Source organism: Rhinichthys klamathensis, unplaced genomic scaffold, assembly GCF_029890125.1.
Source record: "Rhinichthys klamathensis goyatoka isolate OS25496 unplaced genomic scaffold, OSU_Roscu_1.1 h1tg000561l_1, whole genome shotgun sequence".
Classification (NCBI taxonomy): domain Eukaryota; kingdom Metazoa; phylum Chordata; class Actinopteri; order Cypriniformes; family Leuciscidae; genus Rhinichthys; species Rhinichthys klamathensis.
In genome coordinates, this window is record NW_026607027.1 from 1,768,631 (window position 1) to 1,787,687 (window position 19,057).

The following is a 19,057-nucleotide window of genomic DNA, read 5'->3' on the forward strand; positions in this document are numbered from 1 at the left end:
AACTAAACGATCAGTCATTTTCAGAAGAAAAAAATGATATACTTTTTAACTAAAAATGCTCACCATGGTTCAGCTCTGAGAAGCACGTTCACGAGACGGCTGAGTTCACGTTGGGAAGGTCACGCATGATGTAGGCACCAAGAACTGTTAAAAAAAATGAGGAGAAGGAGCATTGTCCAAAACAAATGGTCATTGCTGTATTGTTTCAGTTTAACCTTTCTCACGTAAGTTGAAGCTGCCAAAATATGGATTTTGGACCGTCAAAAATGGTCTTCATTCAAATTTACTTGCATACGATTTTGAGCTGTCCCAACGTAAGATGTCCAATCGTGGCGATTTCTGTGGTCGTGGCTCTTAAACGGTGGTCCTACGTCGGACAGTGAGAGAGGTTCAAAGATGGCCGTTGTCACGGTATTGGGACCAAAGATAGCATGCGATCATTTTCTTACAGTGTTAGAAATTTATCATGATCATTTCAAAGTGTGTTTGCTGCCACGACCTACGTCTACTGACTAGCCAATAAAAATGTGACATGAAATGGCATATTGATCAAAATGAAATGGCACTAAAACTTAAAACTAATTACCTCATGCTCCATTTGCAAAATTAGCATGCCAAGTTAACCTCTTTTCCCTAGCCATGACCGCATCCATATTCTCCTCATCTGCTTCCTCCTCTTTTTTTCAGCACACATAAAAACCACAGTTGCCAACGTGCGATTCATCTTGCTCTATTTGTTTACCACTAGCGCATGCTGATGATGTTTTATTCTTCTATACTAACTTGAGTCATAGCCAATGATTCAATATGTGTCCTCATCATACAGTCTACATACACGTCGTACCAAATTTTATTACATCAGTGTCGTACAGTGCGATTTGTAATGATCTTATAGGATTGGCGAAGATTGTAGCCAGCATTAGATGGAGAAAAGTCCTGAAATGTCTTTCCTCCAAAACATTGATTTCTCTTCGGCTGAAGAAACAACCGCCCCCCCCCCCCCCCCCCCCCCTCCTCTTTTTTCAAAATGAATGCATATACAGGCAAATGTAAAACTTACATAAACAGTTGAAAGGCCTTCCACAATCACAAGTGCAATCTATTTCCATCACAGTCGTCTGTATTGACAGTGTTCATCTGGCGAGTGTTTGGCTATGATTAACTCTTCACCCATGCCAGCAAGCACCTGCCAGTGTTTATTGAGCCCTGCGCTACAAAAATGACAATGTTCTCGCCTGGAATAGCTTTTGAAAGCTTGTTTGATAGAGCCAAGATTTCCATTTTCTTGTTTCTGTCTCACTCTCGCTCTTTCTCTTTTGAAGACAAGAGCATCAAAATGTCATCTGTTCTGGCAGCCTGTGAGGACTATGTGCTGCCCTGACCCTGAGAACAGTGGATACCGGCCCGCTGCCATGCCAGCTCCCCAAGATCGGCGGGGAACCAAAGTTAAAACGGGTTGAGGATTTTTCCTTTAAACCCATGGTGAAAGAGCACTGGCTAAAATATCAGGCAAAACTGAACAGATTTCATTCTCCTTTTCACAAAAAGTAAGTGAGTTAACCTCGGTCACAGCACAACTATTCTTTTTAGTATTTCTTTTTGCCATGTCCTCTGGCTTGAGCAAAGATGACTCCGTCGGTCTGGTCCAGTTACTGTTTAGCTGTATTTTCAGGGACTGTCTCTGAAATTGGCCAATTAATCCTTCCAAAACAAATCTGTTTCGATTTGTTTTCCTCTATTTTAATCGACTGCTTAGCATGTCTGCAGCACTATAATTGGCAAAATGAAGGAATCATTAATCAATGTATTAATTAACAGTTTTTTAATTGTTTATCTGTTTATGTAGTTAATATTTATGTTAGCTATAAATATCAATACAATTATACTTTAAAAACTACATAAAAATGGCTAACTATTTCTTCATTGATTTGCTAGTCGAGAAAAAACGAATGTAATTGGTCAGTGCATTTGTGAGAGGACTGAACGAACTTATGAACCCGTTAAATTAAACAACCTAAAGGCTTCACTGATCGTATAAAACAGATTTTAATGCAAGATTATCTCTTAAATTGGTCATATGATGTGTTTTATGTTTTCCTTTTTCGTCAGTGTGTTAATGTTTGTGCATGTATAAGATCTGCAAAGTTACAAAGCTCAAAGTCTCCCTCAAAAAGATTTATTTTATCTAAAAGAGAAGGCAGACCCAGACCTAGGTAAATGACTCGATCGGAAGTATTTGCATAATGCCACACAAACGGCATTATTCGGCCAACCACAAAACGCACTGGTTCAGCTGGCCAATTAGAGCACACTGCGCTTTTCGGAAAGAGGGACTCTGTAGAAATTGATGCGTGAAAGACTGGGCATGGAGGAGCTACAATAATGTACAGTGTGGGGGAATTTTTTTTATTTTTGAACATTAAAGCATTTTAACATATTCTATTACACCCAATACACAAAAAAATAATGATATTTGGAAATAGTATCATATGACCTCTTTAAGCACCATTGTCAATATTCTGAGATGCATTTGTCAGTTTTTATTTTTAGGTGGCATTTCTGGTCCTTTTTCAAGATATGGAAAAAGACAATAACCACCTCCATAAATTAATTATGTGTCTGAATAATTTCTTGTACCTCAATATGGCCATCAGACATTATTACGCCAGTCTTCTGCATCTTTCTCTCTTTGAGAAAAACACTCGTTCAGTGTAGGGCATATTCTTTCAGTAGAATGATTTGTTCATAAACATCAATTCGTTCATGACCAATGCGCCATGACTTTGCACCCAAACATCAAGCTTTATGTTTAGACTGGATAACTTGGGCTGTACAATCTCCAGATACAGAGAGTGGGATAGTTCAGTTTAATTCATCTTGGGTAAGAGGATAATACATGAACATGCCAGAAGATATCATGGAATTTCCTCATCTGTAGTGGTTAAATCAGCAGATCCGTAATGCTGAGGAGAGGCAGACCATAATCAATATCATGCAATGGATGTCTTATCTGCAAAACCAGATGTCTCTCCTGTTATTTATAGATTTGCTTCCTTCTTGTCACATTAGTGTTCAAATTCAGCTGTTGTGGGCAAGGAAGAAATATCTTATTGCTTAATAACTACACAAGGCGGGTTTTAAAGCCAGGGTCGAGAACTGATAACCTCCCACTGTGTCTAGAAGCCATTGTTCAAAGCTACAGCAAGTGGCATGGCAAGAAACTAGAAGCAAAAAAACATATTACTTGCTGCTTACTCTGCATGTATAAGGATGCTGATCTACAAAATCAGCGAAATTGTTGACTGGGATTTTCCAACAAGTGTCATAGTTCATCTTCTCATGTAATCTGATGTCTGAATTGCTGTTATCAGTGGAAACAGACGTTGTTGGGGAAATCTGGGATGCAGAGGTGGACTGAATGCTTATTAACCCTTAAATGCATGAATGTTATACCAATCATTATTACATAGTCTTTAGCGACCCGGGTCTATATCTAACACAAATGGATTTCTACCTTTCGCGATAATATAAAACTATTCCGATATTAGAGTAACAATTACAGAAGAATACAATAAAGCATATGTTGTTACCTTTTAGAGCTTGGAAGGGTTCAGTTTGAGCAGATGATTTTTTATATACTATTATCACTGTCATCGTCAGAGCTCATTTCCCAGTACATTCAGAATATGACTTATATTTGCGATCTCAAACATATTCTCAAAACTATCATTTTCAATATCTTCAAAATCAATTTAATCGCTAACAGCTTTTTTTTCACCATAGCCACCATCAAGTGACAGTGACAAGTGACAGTAATATTTGATTGCGTTCAGTACTTGCTCTGCTGTAAATCGCTGAGCCATTTCAAGGTTTGCTGATGATACTTCCTCTTCTTTTGTTTTCTGCCTGCAGTAACTATGAGTGAAATGTCACTTCATCATTGTGTATCAGACATTGCCACCTTGTGGAATAAAGGTGAATTGAACTTATTCAGTCATTAAAGATTAAATTATTGTTGTACAAAAAATATATATTTACACTGTTACACACCTCGATTAGTTTTTTTCGATTTTTTTTACCAAAAAAGTATGACGTGGTAAAATTACCAACAAAAAAAACCCAGAATATTTTGTAATTGTATTATTTTTTCTTGTTATATTATTTATGTATTGATTGAAGAATACTAAAAAGGTTTAAATCTAACTTTAAAAATGACAGAGGAGGAGGGTAGTGAATGAGGTCTCAGGTCACTAAAAACCCGAGATATGCGCTGTAAGGGTTAATATGAAGTAAAGTGTCATTAGATCCCAGTGACGCTGCTCTGAGACAGACCCCTGCTGTAAGATATGTAGAAGAGCTCATTGAAATTCAGATACTTGCCTCCCATTCGCATTCAATGATAAATCATTTCACTCTTGAGACATGGGGCAAAATGTCCTACAACTTTACCTGCCATTAGTTATAAAATAGCAACATTTCCACGTTGTAATTCATCAGAGATGATCACAAGAATGTTCTTAACACAGATATACCATTTCAGTTTTGAGTTCACCACCCCTAAAACCTATGGACTGTGTTTTGCTCGGAGTAAAAAAAAAGTAATTTTGACGATATATCTTGCAATTGTCACATGTGCACTCTAGACTACATTTCCCAGCACCCCTCCTGGTTCTCACCTGCACTCATTCAGCCATCACCCGCACCTGACACAAATCACTACTCGTCAATAGCACACTTTGCATTCAGTAATTGACCCTTCGCAGGGAGCTTGATTGACAGGTGATCTGACCAATCATACTTCGCCATCCGCCATTTTGTCCGACAAAGCAGTCAGGAGAGTTAGTAGATTAACATGGGAGGATTTGAACTTGAAAAACGGAATGTACTAATGCCTTTCTGCGGTTAAAACAGCATTCCTTCTTATGTTTATTCATGTTTATTTGATGCTATAAATGAACTAGAAGGAAGAGATGATCGGATCATGAGCAGCTTTAACTGATGCTCTACAGCGATCTGTCACGATACATTAAAGAGCCACAAAACGGTATTTATTGTTTAAAATCAGCGTGTTGTCAGTCCGCAATGTATTTCTCACTGCGTGAGAACATGGTGTGTGTGTGTGAGAGCAGCGTAGCTTGTCGGACATAGCGACAGTAACTAAGGGGGGCGGGTCTTTGCGAACGGTCAATTGTCTGGTCACCTAAATGCTTACCTCCAATATCTCCAACATTTCTCCTATGATTCTCCAGCGATCTCCTTCCTGCATCTTGTGTCTCCTATTCCCCAATGATCCTCTTATCTACCAGTAAGTGGCTACCCATACGTATGTAATATGTAACATATGTAATATCTAAATCAAAACATAATATCCATGGTGTCTAAAATGTCCGTTTTTTTTATAAAAAGTACAATATTTCCCTCTGAAAGTTTAATAAAAATCTAAAGTACTATACATTTAGACTTAAATAGAGAGTATAAATGTGAAAATATATGGTCACAGTTATGTTTAACATAAGAAATAAACTAGGTTAACTAATAGTTGCTAATGATATAAAAGTGACATTACACAGTTTAACCCCATATTTAACCAGGTTATGGTCCGGTCTCCCGTCGTCAGTGTTGAAACATATTGAAACAGTGTTGAAACATATCAAAATCCAATAAAAACTCATTAAAAGCAAATAAAAATAAAACCCAACTTTTGTGCATCCATTTCTCTTTTTAAAATCCCCTCACAAACGTCCGCTGTCAGCTGTCACACAGCTCCTAGGCCATTTAACTACACTTGGTTCAGTGTTGCTATGTCTGGAATTGAGCTACTTTTACACTGTTGCTGTGGGTTGCTTGTATAGTCTGCGGGTTGTTGTCTTTACTTTAGCTTTATTTCCCCTTCCCCCCACATTTGGGCTAGTTTTGGCCCTAATCATGCTTCTTTTGATTAGCATTTGGGTGGGTTTTCTTGTGCAGACCTGGCAACCCTGGCCCTCGGTTCGACCTTTGTGCGAGGATGCAGCCTCTGAATTGGGACACAGCAAAAGTCTGGTTTTATCTTTCTATTGCAACTTTCTTGTAATTGCGATTTTCTCTCAGTGAGACTTTTAATCTTGCTATTGCTACTTTGTTTCTTAAATGGGGACTACTTCTCAGAATGGCATTTTGTATCTAACAATGTTACTTTATATCTTGCATTTGCAATACTTTTTGTAATTGTGACTTTATATCTTGTGCCTTTATACCTTGGAGTGTGACTTTGTTTCTTGTAATTGTGGTTATTTCTCATTATTGCAACTTTATATTACGCAATGCGACTTTATATTGCGACTTCGTTTCTCAAATGGGGACCGGTTCTTAGAATGGGATTACTTTGTATCTCACCATGTGACTTTATATCTTACAATTACAACTTCATATCTTGTATTTGTGACTTTTATATCTCATACTATCCCTTTATATCCCACAGTGCGACTTTGTTTCTTGTAATTGCAGTTATTTCTCGTAATTGCACCTTTCTGTCATTCTATTCAACTTTTTAACTTGTATTTGCCGTGACGGTCACTGTGATTTTGCAAGTAAGACATGTTCCTAGTTCAACATATTTTGATCCTGGAACAACATTCCTGTCTGAAAATTAAGATCTAAACTTTTGGGACTAATAACTAATAACTTTTCCCTAAGATCAGAGGGAAATGATCAGTGAATATACACTGTTTTAAAAGCAACTAACCCTGGTTGTGACATAAACTGTAAACTTGTCCCTGGAATCTGATTGGTTGATAGAAATGTTGCATTTTGTACTTGGTGAAATAACATTCACCTTGCTGTGACTTTGTTTCACGTAATTGTGATTTTTATATCTTGCAAATGCGACTTTATAGCTCATTACTCTGACTTCACAATACTTCTCAATATGCCTATATGTCTAGCTATATGACTGACTTCATCTCTCAGATTCGACATTATTTATCGTAATAACATCTTATTTTCTTGCTATTGTGATTTAATATCTCCCAATTGTGACCTTATATTGAATTTATTTTGTGAAAAAGGTTAAAGACCCTTCTTTTTGTAGACTGTTTAAATTGAAAGAGTAAGGCTATTTCTTTGTTTACAAATTTCCCGTGTATATAAGTATGACTGAAACATGAGAACAGGCTGGCAGAGGGCATGCATCAATATTAATTACAAACCTCAGTCATGATCAGGGCAATCACTTCACAGTTAATTCTTCAGCACATGATATCAGTCATTTACCTTACAAAGGCTCTAAAGATCAATGATGGGTGTCCAGGAGAGAATGGTGACAGTGACGTGACATGCCCACAGTATTCTAACAGATACTCTTTCCCTGCTGGAGGCTCTTGCCTAATAGAGGAACAAAAGCAGAAAGATAAGAGCACCACATAAATCATGTCAACTCTCTCAAACCACTGCAGTGTCCTCAGGAACGGGGCTGGAACTGAAACAGATTACCACTATCAAAACCTGTGATGAAAACAATTAACACCTCAGGCTTCTGATACACTCAGCTCTGTGATCGAGACAGTGTTGGTGCAGTTAGGTAATGAATTTACTTCATTGCCATCAAAGCTCTCGATTTCTCACTTAGCTGTTGTACAAAGTATTGCCTGCTGGCAATTTCAAACTGTGTTACTAAATAGTTTCTCGATTGGCCCGCTGGATTGCAAAAAGAAAAAGAAACAGGCAGTCAGTTATCAATTATTTTGTACCAGTGTCCACTGATTTACAAAAGAAAGAAAAAAATCTATTTGCAAACTGCTTTGATGGACTACTGGCTGGAAGCACATCACAAGTGATTAACATCTGTGCGACTCAATTTGCCTGTTTGTGAACGGAGCGCATGGGGCCATCATAGAACCCAGACTGTCCACTCGGCACGGCTAGGAAGCATATGACACCCTCATGGTCACTTTCTCTCTCCATTTGCACCAGGTCTGTTGAACTGTCATTGAACTGAGAGTCTATCTATTTGCTCACTGCAGAAGCAATTTTGCTCCACACACTTTAATGCCAAGAACACAAACTCTGTGACATCTAATATCCTTCTCCTGATGTTTGAAACAGCAGAGAGACAAACTTCAAAGATAACTCTGAATCTCTACTAGCTAGCTGTATATAAATGCTGTTAAGAAGATGATTGGTTTTAACTCCAAAGGCAAAAACTTGCTTCAGTTAGGGTAATAAGCAATAATTTAAGAAAGGCTTCATTTGTTTATGATACAATATGATATATGATATTTTGGATTTTATTATTTGAAACAGTGGTCACACTTTAGATTTTGGTCCAATTCTCACCATTAAAGGGTTAGTTCACCCAAAAATGTAAATTCTGTCAGTAATTACTCACCCTCATGTTGTTCCAACCCCGTAAGACTTTCGTTCGTCTTCGGAACACGAATTAAGATATTTTTGATTAAATCTGAGAGCTGGATCACTTCTCCATAGGCTTCTTAAGGGATCGAAACTGGCCGGCCCAAAAGTTATGAAAGACATCGTTAAAATAGTCCGAGTGACTACAGTGGCTCAATCTTAAGTTTATCAAGCGACGAGAATACTTTTTGTGCGCAAAAAACAAACAAAAATAACGACTTTATTCAACTAATCATTTCCTTCTCTGTTCGGCCTCGAGATTTCACGTAGTGAAACTACGCAAAGCTTCTAGGTTGTACGTCACGCATCACACACATGACCAGCGTCGGCCAATAGTGAGCCTGGGTGTGACGTGCAACCTAGAAGCGTTGCGCAATATCAATGCAATGGGGTCCACCTCCCATTATAAATGAAAATATCTGACTTCCGGCGACGATCGACGCGCGTTCACGGGTGATGGAAGTCGGCGTACGAGGTAGGACGTAGCGTAGGAACCGACGTGACGTAGACGTTGTTTTGCTCTGCTCTCTGGCTGCGCAGGCGCGTTCGTTCTACGTCACGACGGTTCCTACGCTACGTCCTACCTCGTACGCCGACTTCCATCACCCGTGAACGCGCGTCGATCGCTGCCGGAAGTCAGATATTTTCATTTATAAAGTTTTAAATATGTATATTTTTACGACAAAACCGCACGGATTACCCTCAGAAGGCCTTCGTTTATCCCTCTGGAGCCGGATGGATTACTTTTGTGGATTACAACAAACCCAGGGTTGGCACAAACTAAACTGAAACATACCTGCCCTGGTGAAAAAAAATAAAAATACTTTATTGTATTTGAAGTATATTCCCTTTTTCAATAGTACATTGCAAATATACTAACAAAAAAATGTACTATCGGTAAATATATCAAAAGTATATTAGCATCATGCTTTTACCTATTTTCACAACACAATTTTTAACACACTTTAAATTAATTATACTTTAGTATATTTTCTAAAAAAATATATTTACACTTTATTAAAAATATATTTTAGGTAAATTTTGACATAATGCTGGAAATGATAATTGTAAAAATGCATTGAAAGTATACTTTCAAAATGCATTATACAATAGTATTTTGTTCAAAGTATAGGTAAGTATTATTTGTTTATTAATGTTCATTTGTTATTGAAGACAAAGTGTGTAATTTGTAGTATTTCGAATAAGCCAAAGGTATTACTGAGCATATATTTTGTACTCAAATATAATACACTTACGATCAGCGCCGATAGTCTCATGGGCAAGTGCTCCCGGCTCGTTGACCTTTCCCGATCCCGTCCCACCTCTCTCTCCCACCTCACTTCCCCCTTCTCTCTCCCACCTCACTTCCTGTCTAGCTACTGTCCTATCCTAATAAAAGGCAAAAACGCCAAAAATACACTCTTAAAAAAATTATAGATATATATAATACATACATAAATACACTTATGTATACTGTATGTATGGAAGTCACTCGTAGTAAATTTGTAATGTACTTGTAACACAAATAAAGTACACTTCAATATCACTAATCAAGCATGTAATTAGTTCCTACACAGGGATACTTGACAAGCCTGTATTTAAGAACAACATATCTTTCGCTCTAGACAGAAAGTGGAACAAATGTATGTTCTATTGTATGTACACAATAGCTTGTTTTCATATGACGTCACGCCACTGCGTTGCCATGGCGTGAAATGCAAATGGAGGGCAGGAAGTGATTTGCTGTATTTAGAAAGCACTAAAACAAACTCAAAATGTATATGTTTTGTGTCGTTTATGGTTACTTAAATCGATCAAACCACGAGGAGTTTTTATCTTGTACCAAAAGTTGTTGTTCATAAGGGGGGGCAATGCAAGAAATTGACTGAAAAACTCAGTGAAAACGGCTTGCAAACTTATGTCTGCGGTCGGGAGGAGCCGAATGGGAAAATGCCTTTGTGTGCAGTGATCACTTCGTCAAAGGTGAGTTAATACAACTTAAGTGGCTATGTTTGTGTGTAACGTTTCCGAACTTTGTAAAGTCAAAGTATGTCTGTAAGACGAGGTAGTTGCTGATATCTACCGCCTCGATGTCAGGAAAATCTTTCAATTCAGTTGAAAAATCGCTCCTCTTCATAACGTAAGGATCACGTCCAACATATGTTTGATTTTTTTGTTTATATCTTTCTCTTGTAATAGCGTGTAAAGTACAGTACGGACTTTCCTCCATCTCGTCCATTGCGCTCTTCACTCCCTGCCCTCCATCTGAATTTCGCGCGTCATCATAATCACGTGACTGAAACCCAGCTATTGACATGTAGCATTATCTCACATTGTGCATTGTGAGCAAATTCTTTGCGACACTTGAGCTTTGTGTAGGGTGGGTGTTTCATTTCACAGCAGGACCCTCTCCTAACATCACGATGACCGGCACATGGTCTGTGAGAAGAGTGTGGACAAAGTGCACTGATGCATAGTTCAACTCTATGGAGCTCTTTTGGTAATTTTCGGTTTCTTTTCCTCCCCTCGCTCTCGGAAAGCTTTTACTTGGAGAGGTCTGTGAAGTTGAAGGACTGTTATGGGCTGAAGAGAATGGCCGGGGTACAACGGGGCGGGTGGCGTATCTGTAAATCTTTAATTTAAGGCTCAAGCTTCAAAGGACTCACTGCGAGGAATGTGTAAAGTGGCTAACCGGGTGGCCAGCGACACATAGCTTGTCCTATCTTCTGTATATGTGAAAAGAATGGAAGATGACAGGAGTGATGGTCTGCTAGGACTGAATGATGCACTCTGAATTATACAGTCACTTACAGCGAGAAAGAGAGGATGAGGAGGTGATCTAGAGAGATGTCTTTGGCTGTCCACACACTGTATGAGCTGATGTTACTGTTGAACTTTTGGTTGTATGTAGGTTAGTATTATTGACTTTCATGGTGTCCAGTCTCTCCTATAAAGAGCAATCTCTCCTATTAATTTTTTTCTTTTTTCTTTTTCCAACAGCTATTGTTTTATTTAATCAGGGCTTCGAATCATTTCAACTGGCTACACTAAAAAAAAAAAAAAAACTGTGTAGGATTTCGTTTAAAAAAATCACTGTTTCACAAAACAAATTGCAATTAAATTTCACATTTAATTGTAAAGAAACAGCAAGTAACAAAAAAAAAAAAATGTCTTCCTCAGTATTTTGTCTTGTTTTCCAGTACAAATATCTAAACTAAATGAGTTTCAGAAGCAAGATTCAGAAGCTAAAGATTTTAAGTCTTGTTTTTTTATATTAAAAAATCAGAAGAAACAAATCTGCCAATAGGGTAAGAAAAAGAAACTTTATTTAAAGAAAAATAAAAAAATAGTTCTAACTGCATTGGTAATTTGTTTTTCTTGTTTTAATCATAAAGTGATTTCTTTTCTTTCTTTTTTAAAATATTTTTTTCATTAAACAAAATTTAATATAAGTAATTATGCTTGTCAAGTAAATATCAATTCAAGAATATTTACATATTTGTACTGAACAAAAATACTAAGAAAGTGTATGTTCTTATAAAAGCTACAACAAATATATATATATTTTTACATAATAATCTATTCATAATGTAAATGCCAGCAGAAAATGTAAGGTACAGATGAGGATGTCTGGTGAAAATAGGGATTTGCAAGACTGTGGGAGTTTTCATACAAATAAAAAGGGAAATGTTTCTTTTCTCATTGCTGTTTTCTCTACACTAATGTTGCTAAATGAAACCCTATGATGTCAAATCTACAGCAGACACTGTATCACATATGTACATTTTCATGCTAACAGAGTGAGTTATCCCTGTTGAACATACACATCAACAACTGTGATTAGTGTTAACACAACACGGGTCTCCAGGGACTTTTCGAGCATTAACACATCAGCCTTCCTTAATCTGAATTACTGAATCCCGTGTAATGCGCGGTTATCAGAACTACTGTAATGTGCTGCTCCTGGTAGAGCTCTCTCCTCTGCAGTCGTACTCATCAGATTATCTGTGTATTCATCTTTGATAGTGCTGCTTTAATGGACCAGCAAGGTCAGGAGGAAGTAATACATTTTCGAGCAATAAATCTAAAAACTGTAATGCTGTTTGTCTACAGATTTAGCATAAGCTAGGTAGCCTTTCAATCTTGACTGGGATAAAATGATACATTTTGCCGAAATGTGATTTTATGGGAGATGGTGTCATTAGAAGACATCTAGATGCTGAACATAGCGGAGCTGTGGGTTATGGGTTAAATCTTCACTGTGATTGGTTGCTCAGGGACCAATCAGTGACCAGGCATTACTCATGCAATAAAAGCTTAAAATTGTATAAATACTAGTGGGAGCACGCTGGAAAAGCCTATCTCTCCTGATCATTGAGCTTTGGTATCTATATGGAAACCCATTACATCCTCACAGTAAAAAACATAAAGGTTTTTTTGAGATAAAACTTAGTCACATTGTGCGATTTAACTTTCATTACAAAGGAAATAATTTGTGATTAGGACAGTTACAATTATTTATTTTTATTTATTTATTTTACTCTAAGGTGGAAACAGGCTTCCAGGGATGTTATCTGGCATGCCATCCTCTCATTCTCAGGTGCAGCATTCGTCCCAATCTCTAAAATAACATCATTGTTATAGATCACACTGCTGATGAATAAAGTATGAAATATAAGTAGAAGCCAATGAATGGCAATAGAACATGCAAAGAATTTTAACGCTGCATTCTTTTGAAATAAGGAAATGAAAGTTCAGCCTAAGGGTAAAGTCAGGGTTGGATTTTAAATTGGTCATTCTGGGGTTTGACCATTCTAGTCTAATAAAGATGTCTAAGCAATCAGGTTTCATGCAAAACCGCTGGCCTTGTACAAGGGCGTTTGGTTCTCAATCAGGCATTCCAGGTTTTTTTTTTTTTTGCATTTTCATTAATATTCATGTGTATAACTGGAAGTCAAAGTATTTGTAAGCTGCAGAGACAGATTGGGCTTAACAACAAAGCCAAAATTAATTAATCATAGGCACTAATTTTGAACTGAACAAAATACAAAACCCAGACCAAACAGAAAACATGTGCCATGCTTTGTTTTCAAATACAGTATTTCAATTTTAAGAGTGTACATAGGTAGTTTGATAGAAGCTTTGAAGTGGTCTACTGCCATGCAGAGGGCTGGTCCTATTGCTCACTTTGAATGCCTTCATGGTGAGCATTCAAAGACGTCTGTCCAGAGGCCGTAAAGAACCATGATCTCTGGACTAAAGGCCCCGATATGGTAAAGTTTGGGGTAAAAAAAGTTGGAATGCGAAAAAAAAAAAACTCCTAACGAATTTCATTTAGGCCTGGCTTTGTTCTAAATGACATCGCTAGTTTGTTTTTGAATTTTGTTTTAAAGGTTCAGTAAGCGATTTCTGAGAATCAATGTTGAACACTGTTGATACTTGAAACCAACCCAAACAAACACACCCCTCCCTTCATTGTTCCGCATCCAAAATGCTTGAAAATGCAGTGCAAGAGTGGATGTCTCTTTATCATAGCAGTAGCAGAGCTATATATAAAGTTTAATTAAAAACAAACTGCAAACGAAGTTCGTTTTGGCCTGATTTTGTTCGAAATGATGTGACATCAGATTTTGCTTTAAGTATATCAGGGCCTTTAAGCTCACCTTTTACACTCGGGGACTCATTTAAGGGCACGATTTGTAAAGTACGCGCTGCTGGGTCAGGATGCCCTAAGCCAGCATGTGCTAGAGGGCTCTAATGCTTTATGCACTATATGACTGAAGGGTCATGGTGCTCTGCTTTCTTTGACAGTCTCCAAAGCTCAGAGCACACTGGCCAAGTTCATAATAAAGAAAAAAGCAAAGAAATTAGTTTATCTCTATGCGCATGACCATATAATTTTCCCACGTCTGTTCTAAGTGTAAAATGGTCAAAATGTTGAAAGGAACAGCATATTTACTAAAAAATATCGTAATGTTCATTATTTGTGAAATGTCCAAATCTAAAACTAATACCCAAAATCATTTAAATTTTCTGCATGTATACTGTGAATTCTGATCTGATGGTTAGATTTCATATTCTGGGCCCGGTTGTTCAAAAGTAATCTGATCGGATTTCAGCTATTGGATAGGATCAAATCTTGAAAATGGGTGGTTCAAAAAAAAAAAAAAAAAAAAAAAAAGGATTCTGAAATTGGATTAGATACAAAATCCAATCTTGGTTTTAAGCTGGATCAAATCATCAGTTTGTTTTGTTCAAAACTTTTCAGTAAGAGTGGGATACCTTTGATCCAAAAGAATCAAAGGAGTTATCCTGATCCCAGCAGAAAGGTGGCTTTCAGGAACAAATTTACTAAAACTTTAAAACTGGTCAAAAATATACAACATTTGCATATATTTTTAATATATACATATTTAATTAGGGCTGCACAATTAATCGCAATGAAACTGCACACTATCAGTGCAGCGCGGCTGATCGGTAGTAAATGCTGCTCTATCCGAACACCCAACGCATTCTCATCCTTTGGCGTCATAGGTGACGCCATATGACATTTCAGCCCGTTCTCATCCTTTGGCGTCATATAGGTGACGCTATATGACAAAACGTCGAAATACTACGCACATGGCACCCTTTAGCGTGAATATAACACGCGAACCCAAGGCGTCATAAAGTTGACTGGCATCCTTTAGCGTGAATATGAGACGCAGACCCTACCCCACACCTAAACCTACCCATCACTTCGCGTGTTATATTCACGCTAAAGGGTGCCATGTGCGTAGTATTTCGACGTTTTGTCAGGCGTCACCTATATGACGCCAAAGGATGAGAATGTGTTGGACATTTCGTCGAAATCTTACGCACATGGCATCCTTTAGCGTCAATATAACACGCACTGTTATGGGTAGGGTACGGTTATGACGCCTTGGGTTCTGCGTCTCATATTGACACTTAAGGATGCCATGTGTGTAAGATTTCAACTAAATGTCCAAAGCGTCACATATATGACGCCAAAGGATGAGAACGGGCTGAAACACCAGTGGGAGCTCTCACGCGGAGACGCCAAATATGCCCCGCCACAGAAGTATGGTAACGCACATCATTCCAGGAAAATCCCTATCAGGCATCATACTATCACTGTAAGCCAAATTGGTTTTATGTGCGATTCCATGTAAATTGCGATTAATCGTGCAGCCCTACATTTAATATAATATTGAATATACACGGGTTTCATTTTTATTATGCTCTTGATTAGTTTAACCGTTAAAGTAAAGTATAGATATTAGGCTTCCTATCAAGCCTTTCAGTACAGTAAAGTAAAATACATTTTTGTGATGTAAAAAATTAAACAAAAATAAATCATATCAGAACTTTTGCACATTTAATGTAAAAAGTACAACCTGCAATGCCACTGAAAAAAGTACAGTTTCAGAGAAGAAGAAAAAAGAAAACATGGAATAACTAACTGCATAACTTGGTTGAAGAACCCTTTGCTTTTATTACAGCACTGTTTTAACTGGGTTGTGTAGTGCTCTGATAGATAAGATTACCCTATGGTTGTGCTGGTATTTGTATTTCTTTGTATTTTCTTTGTATTTTCTTTGGTATTTGTATAGCACAAACCTTGAAGTCACAATGCCCACTGTAATTTCCACAAAAAACCAAAGATATAACAGATATAAGGCCAAATACAAGAACATTGATGATCTAACATTCTCAGCACCTTCTGGCCTTTGTTGAAAGGATATTTATTTATTTAAAATGTAGTTACTTGTTAGCCTGGGAAAACCCAGACAACTTCCGGCAAATTTAGATTTGCTCTGAAAGTTAGTCTGGCAAAGAGCTCATTCAAGCCCATTTCCAATCCGTCGAAATTGAGGCACCAATCAGAAACGTTGGGGCGGGCTTTACACGATGACGACAGCGCTGGGATTTCGAAGCAGATTTTGTAGCCTACATTACAAAGATGGATGCCGCCGTCGAACATCACTCGTTCGAATCAGCTATCGCGTCTGTTTTAAGCGATTTGAACGTTTCCTTTTAGTTAAAAAACGAGCAAAGAACAACACTCGGAGATGTTTCTCCGCCGCTCGGCATACGTCATCTCCTTCATCGCTCTGATTGGTTTTAGGTCTATCCGCGACGTCCGTTGGTGACGCCCCTCTGGAAATGATTTGTCTATGACGCTTTGCCAGTCCATAACTCAGTTACAACTGAGAATGGTCTGGTTTTAACCAGTTACTTGTCAAATATTATTATAATTTTAACTGAGTGCTCAAAGTTGCTGTAAGTGGATCTGTATTAGCTGACAAACCAGGTCTGATGTGCTGTCTGTTGTCTCACCTGCAATCGCAGGAGATTGTCAAAGCGTTGACCCGACAGTCACACGAGTTCCCCCCCTCAACAGAGACCCAACGGTGGGAAGCTGCAGCACTGATAAACACTCAATAAAGTGATATCAGGGACGCTGAGGTAAATACATCCCAGATGGTGGGTGGTTGAGCGGGCAGATGGCGCTGACTTTGCCTTACAGTCATGGCTAAATAGTCAGACCAACACGGAATATGGTTTCTGTATACTTGTAGACACATTCAAGTTTAATTAATAAGCAGTTGGCATGTTTCCTTAACACTGTTGTCTTAATGTGGGTAAGCTACAATGCGATCCAGTGAGAATTGTCCAATGGACAGCATGTGTTTACATCGTCAATGCGATGTCTCTATTCTGAAGCCTTAAAAAAAATATAGTAAGTGTAAGAGAAAAACTAGTTATCGTTGAAGAAAATTACAGTGATCATCAGACGCAACTGAATATGTCATCTACATGCATGTCTTGCCTGCCGTTTGTTAAAACATAAAATAATGCTGTTCCACAGAGGGAAGGAATCAAAAATGCAGAAGTCTTCAGGATTTTGATGGCAACACTTGATGCATAATGTTGGATTTGATTATTCTGACAGTAGAAAAACAAAGAGAATGCCAATTCTACTCTATAGAGATGTATAATTTAGACTAACCAAAAACTTTTTCGTTAAATACGAGGGGGGAAATTTTGTTTTCTTTTAGTTAACATCTTTCCTATCATATTCGTAACTGAAAAAAAGCTATTCGTAACTGAAAATAAGTGACGGATCCATCAGACTGATTCAAACTGGTAACATGTCTTGTTGTAGGCCCTAATGTCTTTTTGAACGAATCATTAAAATATCACATGGGGCTTTTGTATGTGAATCGGACTGTGAAGCGTAGCTTGCGCATTTCGCAAATGCAAGTTGTACCCACCCATAATCTTGTTCATTAAATTTGAGAACTTATATTTTTAGGCTTTAAAGGGATACTTCACCCAAAAATGAAAATTCTGTCATTAATTACTCACCCTCATGTTGTTCCAAACCCGTAAGACTTTCGTTCATCTTCAGAACACAAATGAAGATATTTGGGTGAACAATTAATGAAAGAATTTCATTTTTGGGTGAACTAACCCTTTAAATGTGATCCAATTCTGCTCTCTTGCACAAACCCTTTGCAAAGCACAAAAATACATTGCAGTGGTGGTGGTACCATTATGAAGAGGTATGCAAATGGCTGAAAAATACAAATGAAATCAGCTCATTCTAATATTCTGCAGCTTTCTAACATGAGAAAAATTAATACATGAGATTCCACATGTAGGCCTACATATCCATAATACTTATTATAGTTCTTTCCATAGCAGCTTTGCCTGGACTGTTTCAGTGAAATAATAAAGTATGTTAGATACATTATTATTCCTAAACCATAAGTAGCAGAGAAATATATTATTGACAGTTTGTGCAGCACATTTCAGCACTTGTGAACCTGTTATAATGATGTGATGCAGATGTAAAGTCTGTTGAAGGCTAGGCTGTGTGCTTACATGGTCTTAAAAGCCTTAAAGGGAAAACAACAACAACTTGTTTAATTCCGTAGGTCAAAAAAAGGGAGGAAATGACCATGTTATACCGATTTTAAAATATTATTTAATAGTACATATAATATTATTTGTTAATTTTGTGTTGTCTAATTTGAAATATGAGGGATGTAGAAACAAGAATGTAACATAGCTCTACTCAATGACAGGCATGCTTCGTCTGTTTGGACCTCTTATCCTGAGTATCATATTGCACATATTGGATGTCAATTACAAATTCAGCCGTATGCATTGGGTTTCAAATGTTGACCGAGCCACAGGTCTACAACACAGTATTGTTGGTCATGACAAACACATCCTAACTCTGTTGCTGTGTCCCAGAGAAATCAATTTAACAATGACATCCAAAGTGGAAACACATTCTTTTATTCTCGAACTTCTTGGAAATCGCTCAGATCCTGACACAGTCCAGATACACCATCCATCATTCTGCTCTTGGGACACCAAAATGATTCAAAGCGCTGCGTGCGAAGTCTGAAACATTATGTGCGCAGTACTTTTAGGTTCCTTGTTGGATGAAACATTATCTTTGCATTCTAAATATAAATGTATCTTGAATTGTTCATTGTTCTAGTCCTCCGCCAGCAAGTTTTTTTTTTCTTCGAAATCGCAAATTGCATACTTTGAGTAGGTATTTCCAACGCATTCTCATCCCAAGGCGTCATATACTGACGCTTTTGGCAAAGTGTCTACATCCGACCCACATGGCACCCTTTAGCGTCAA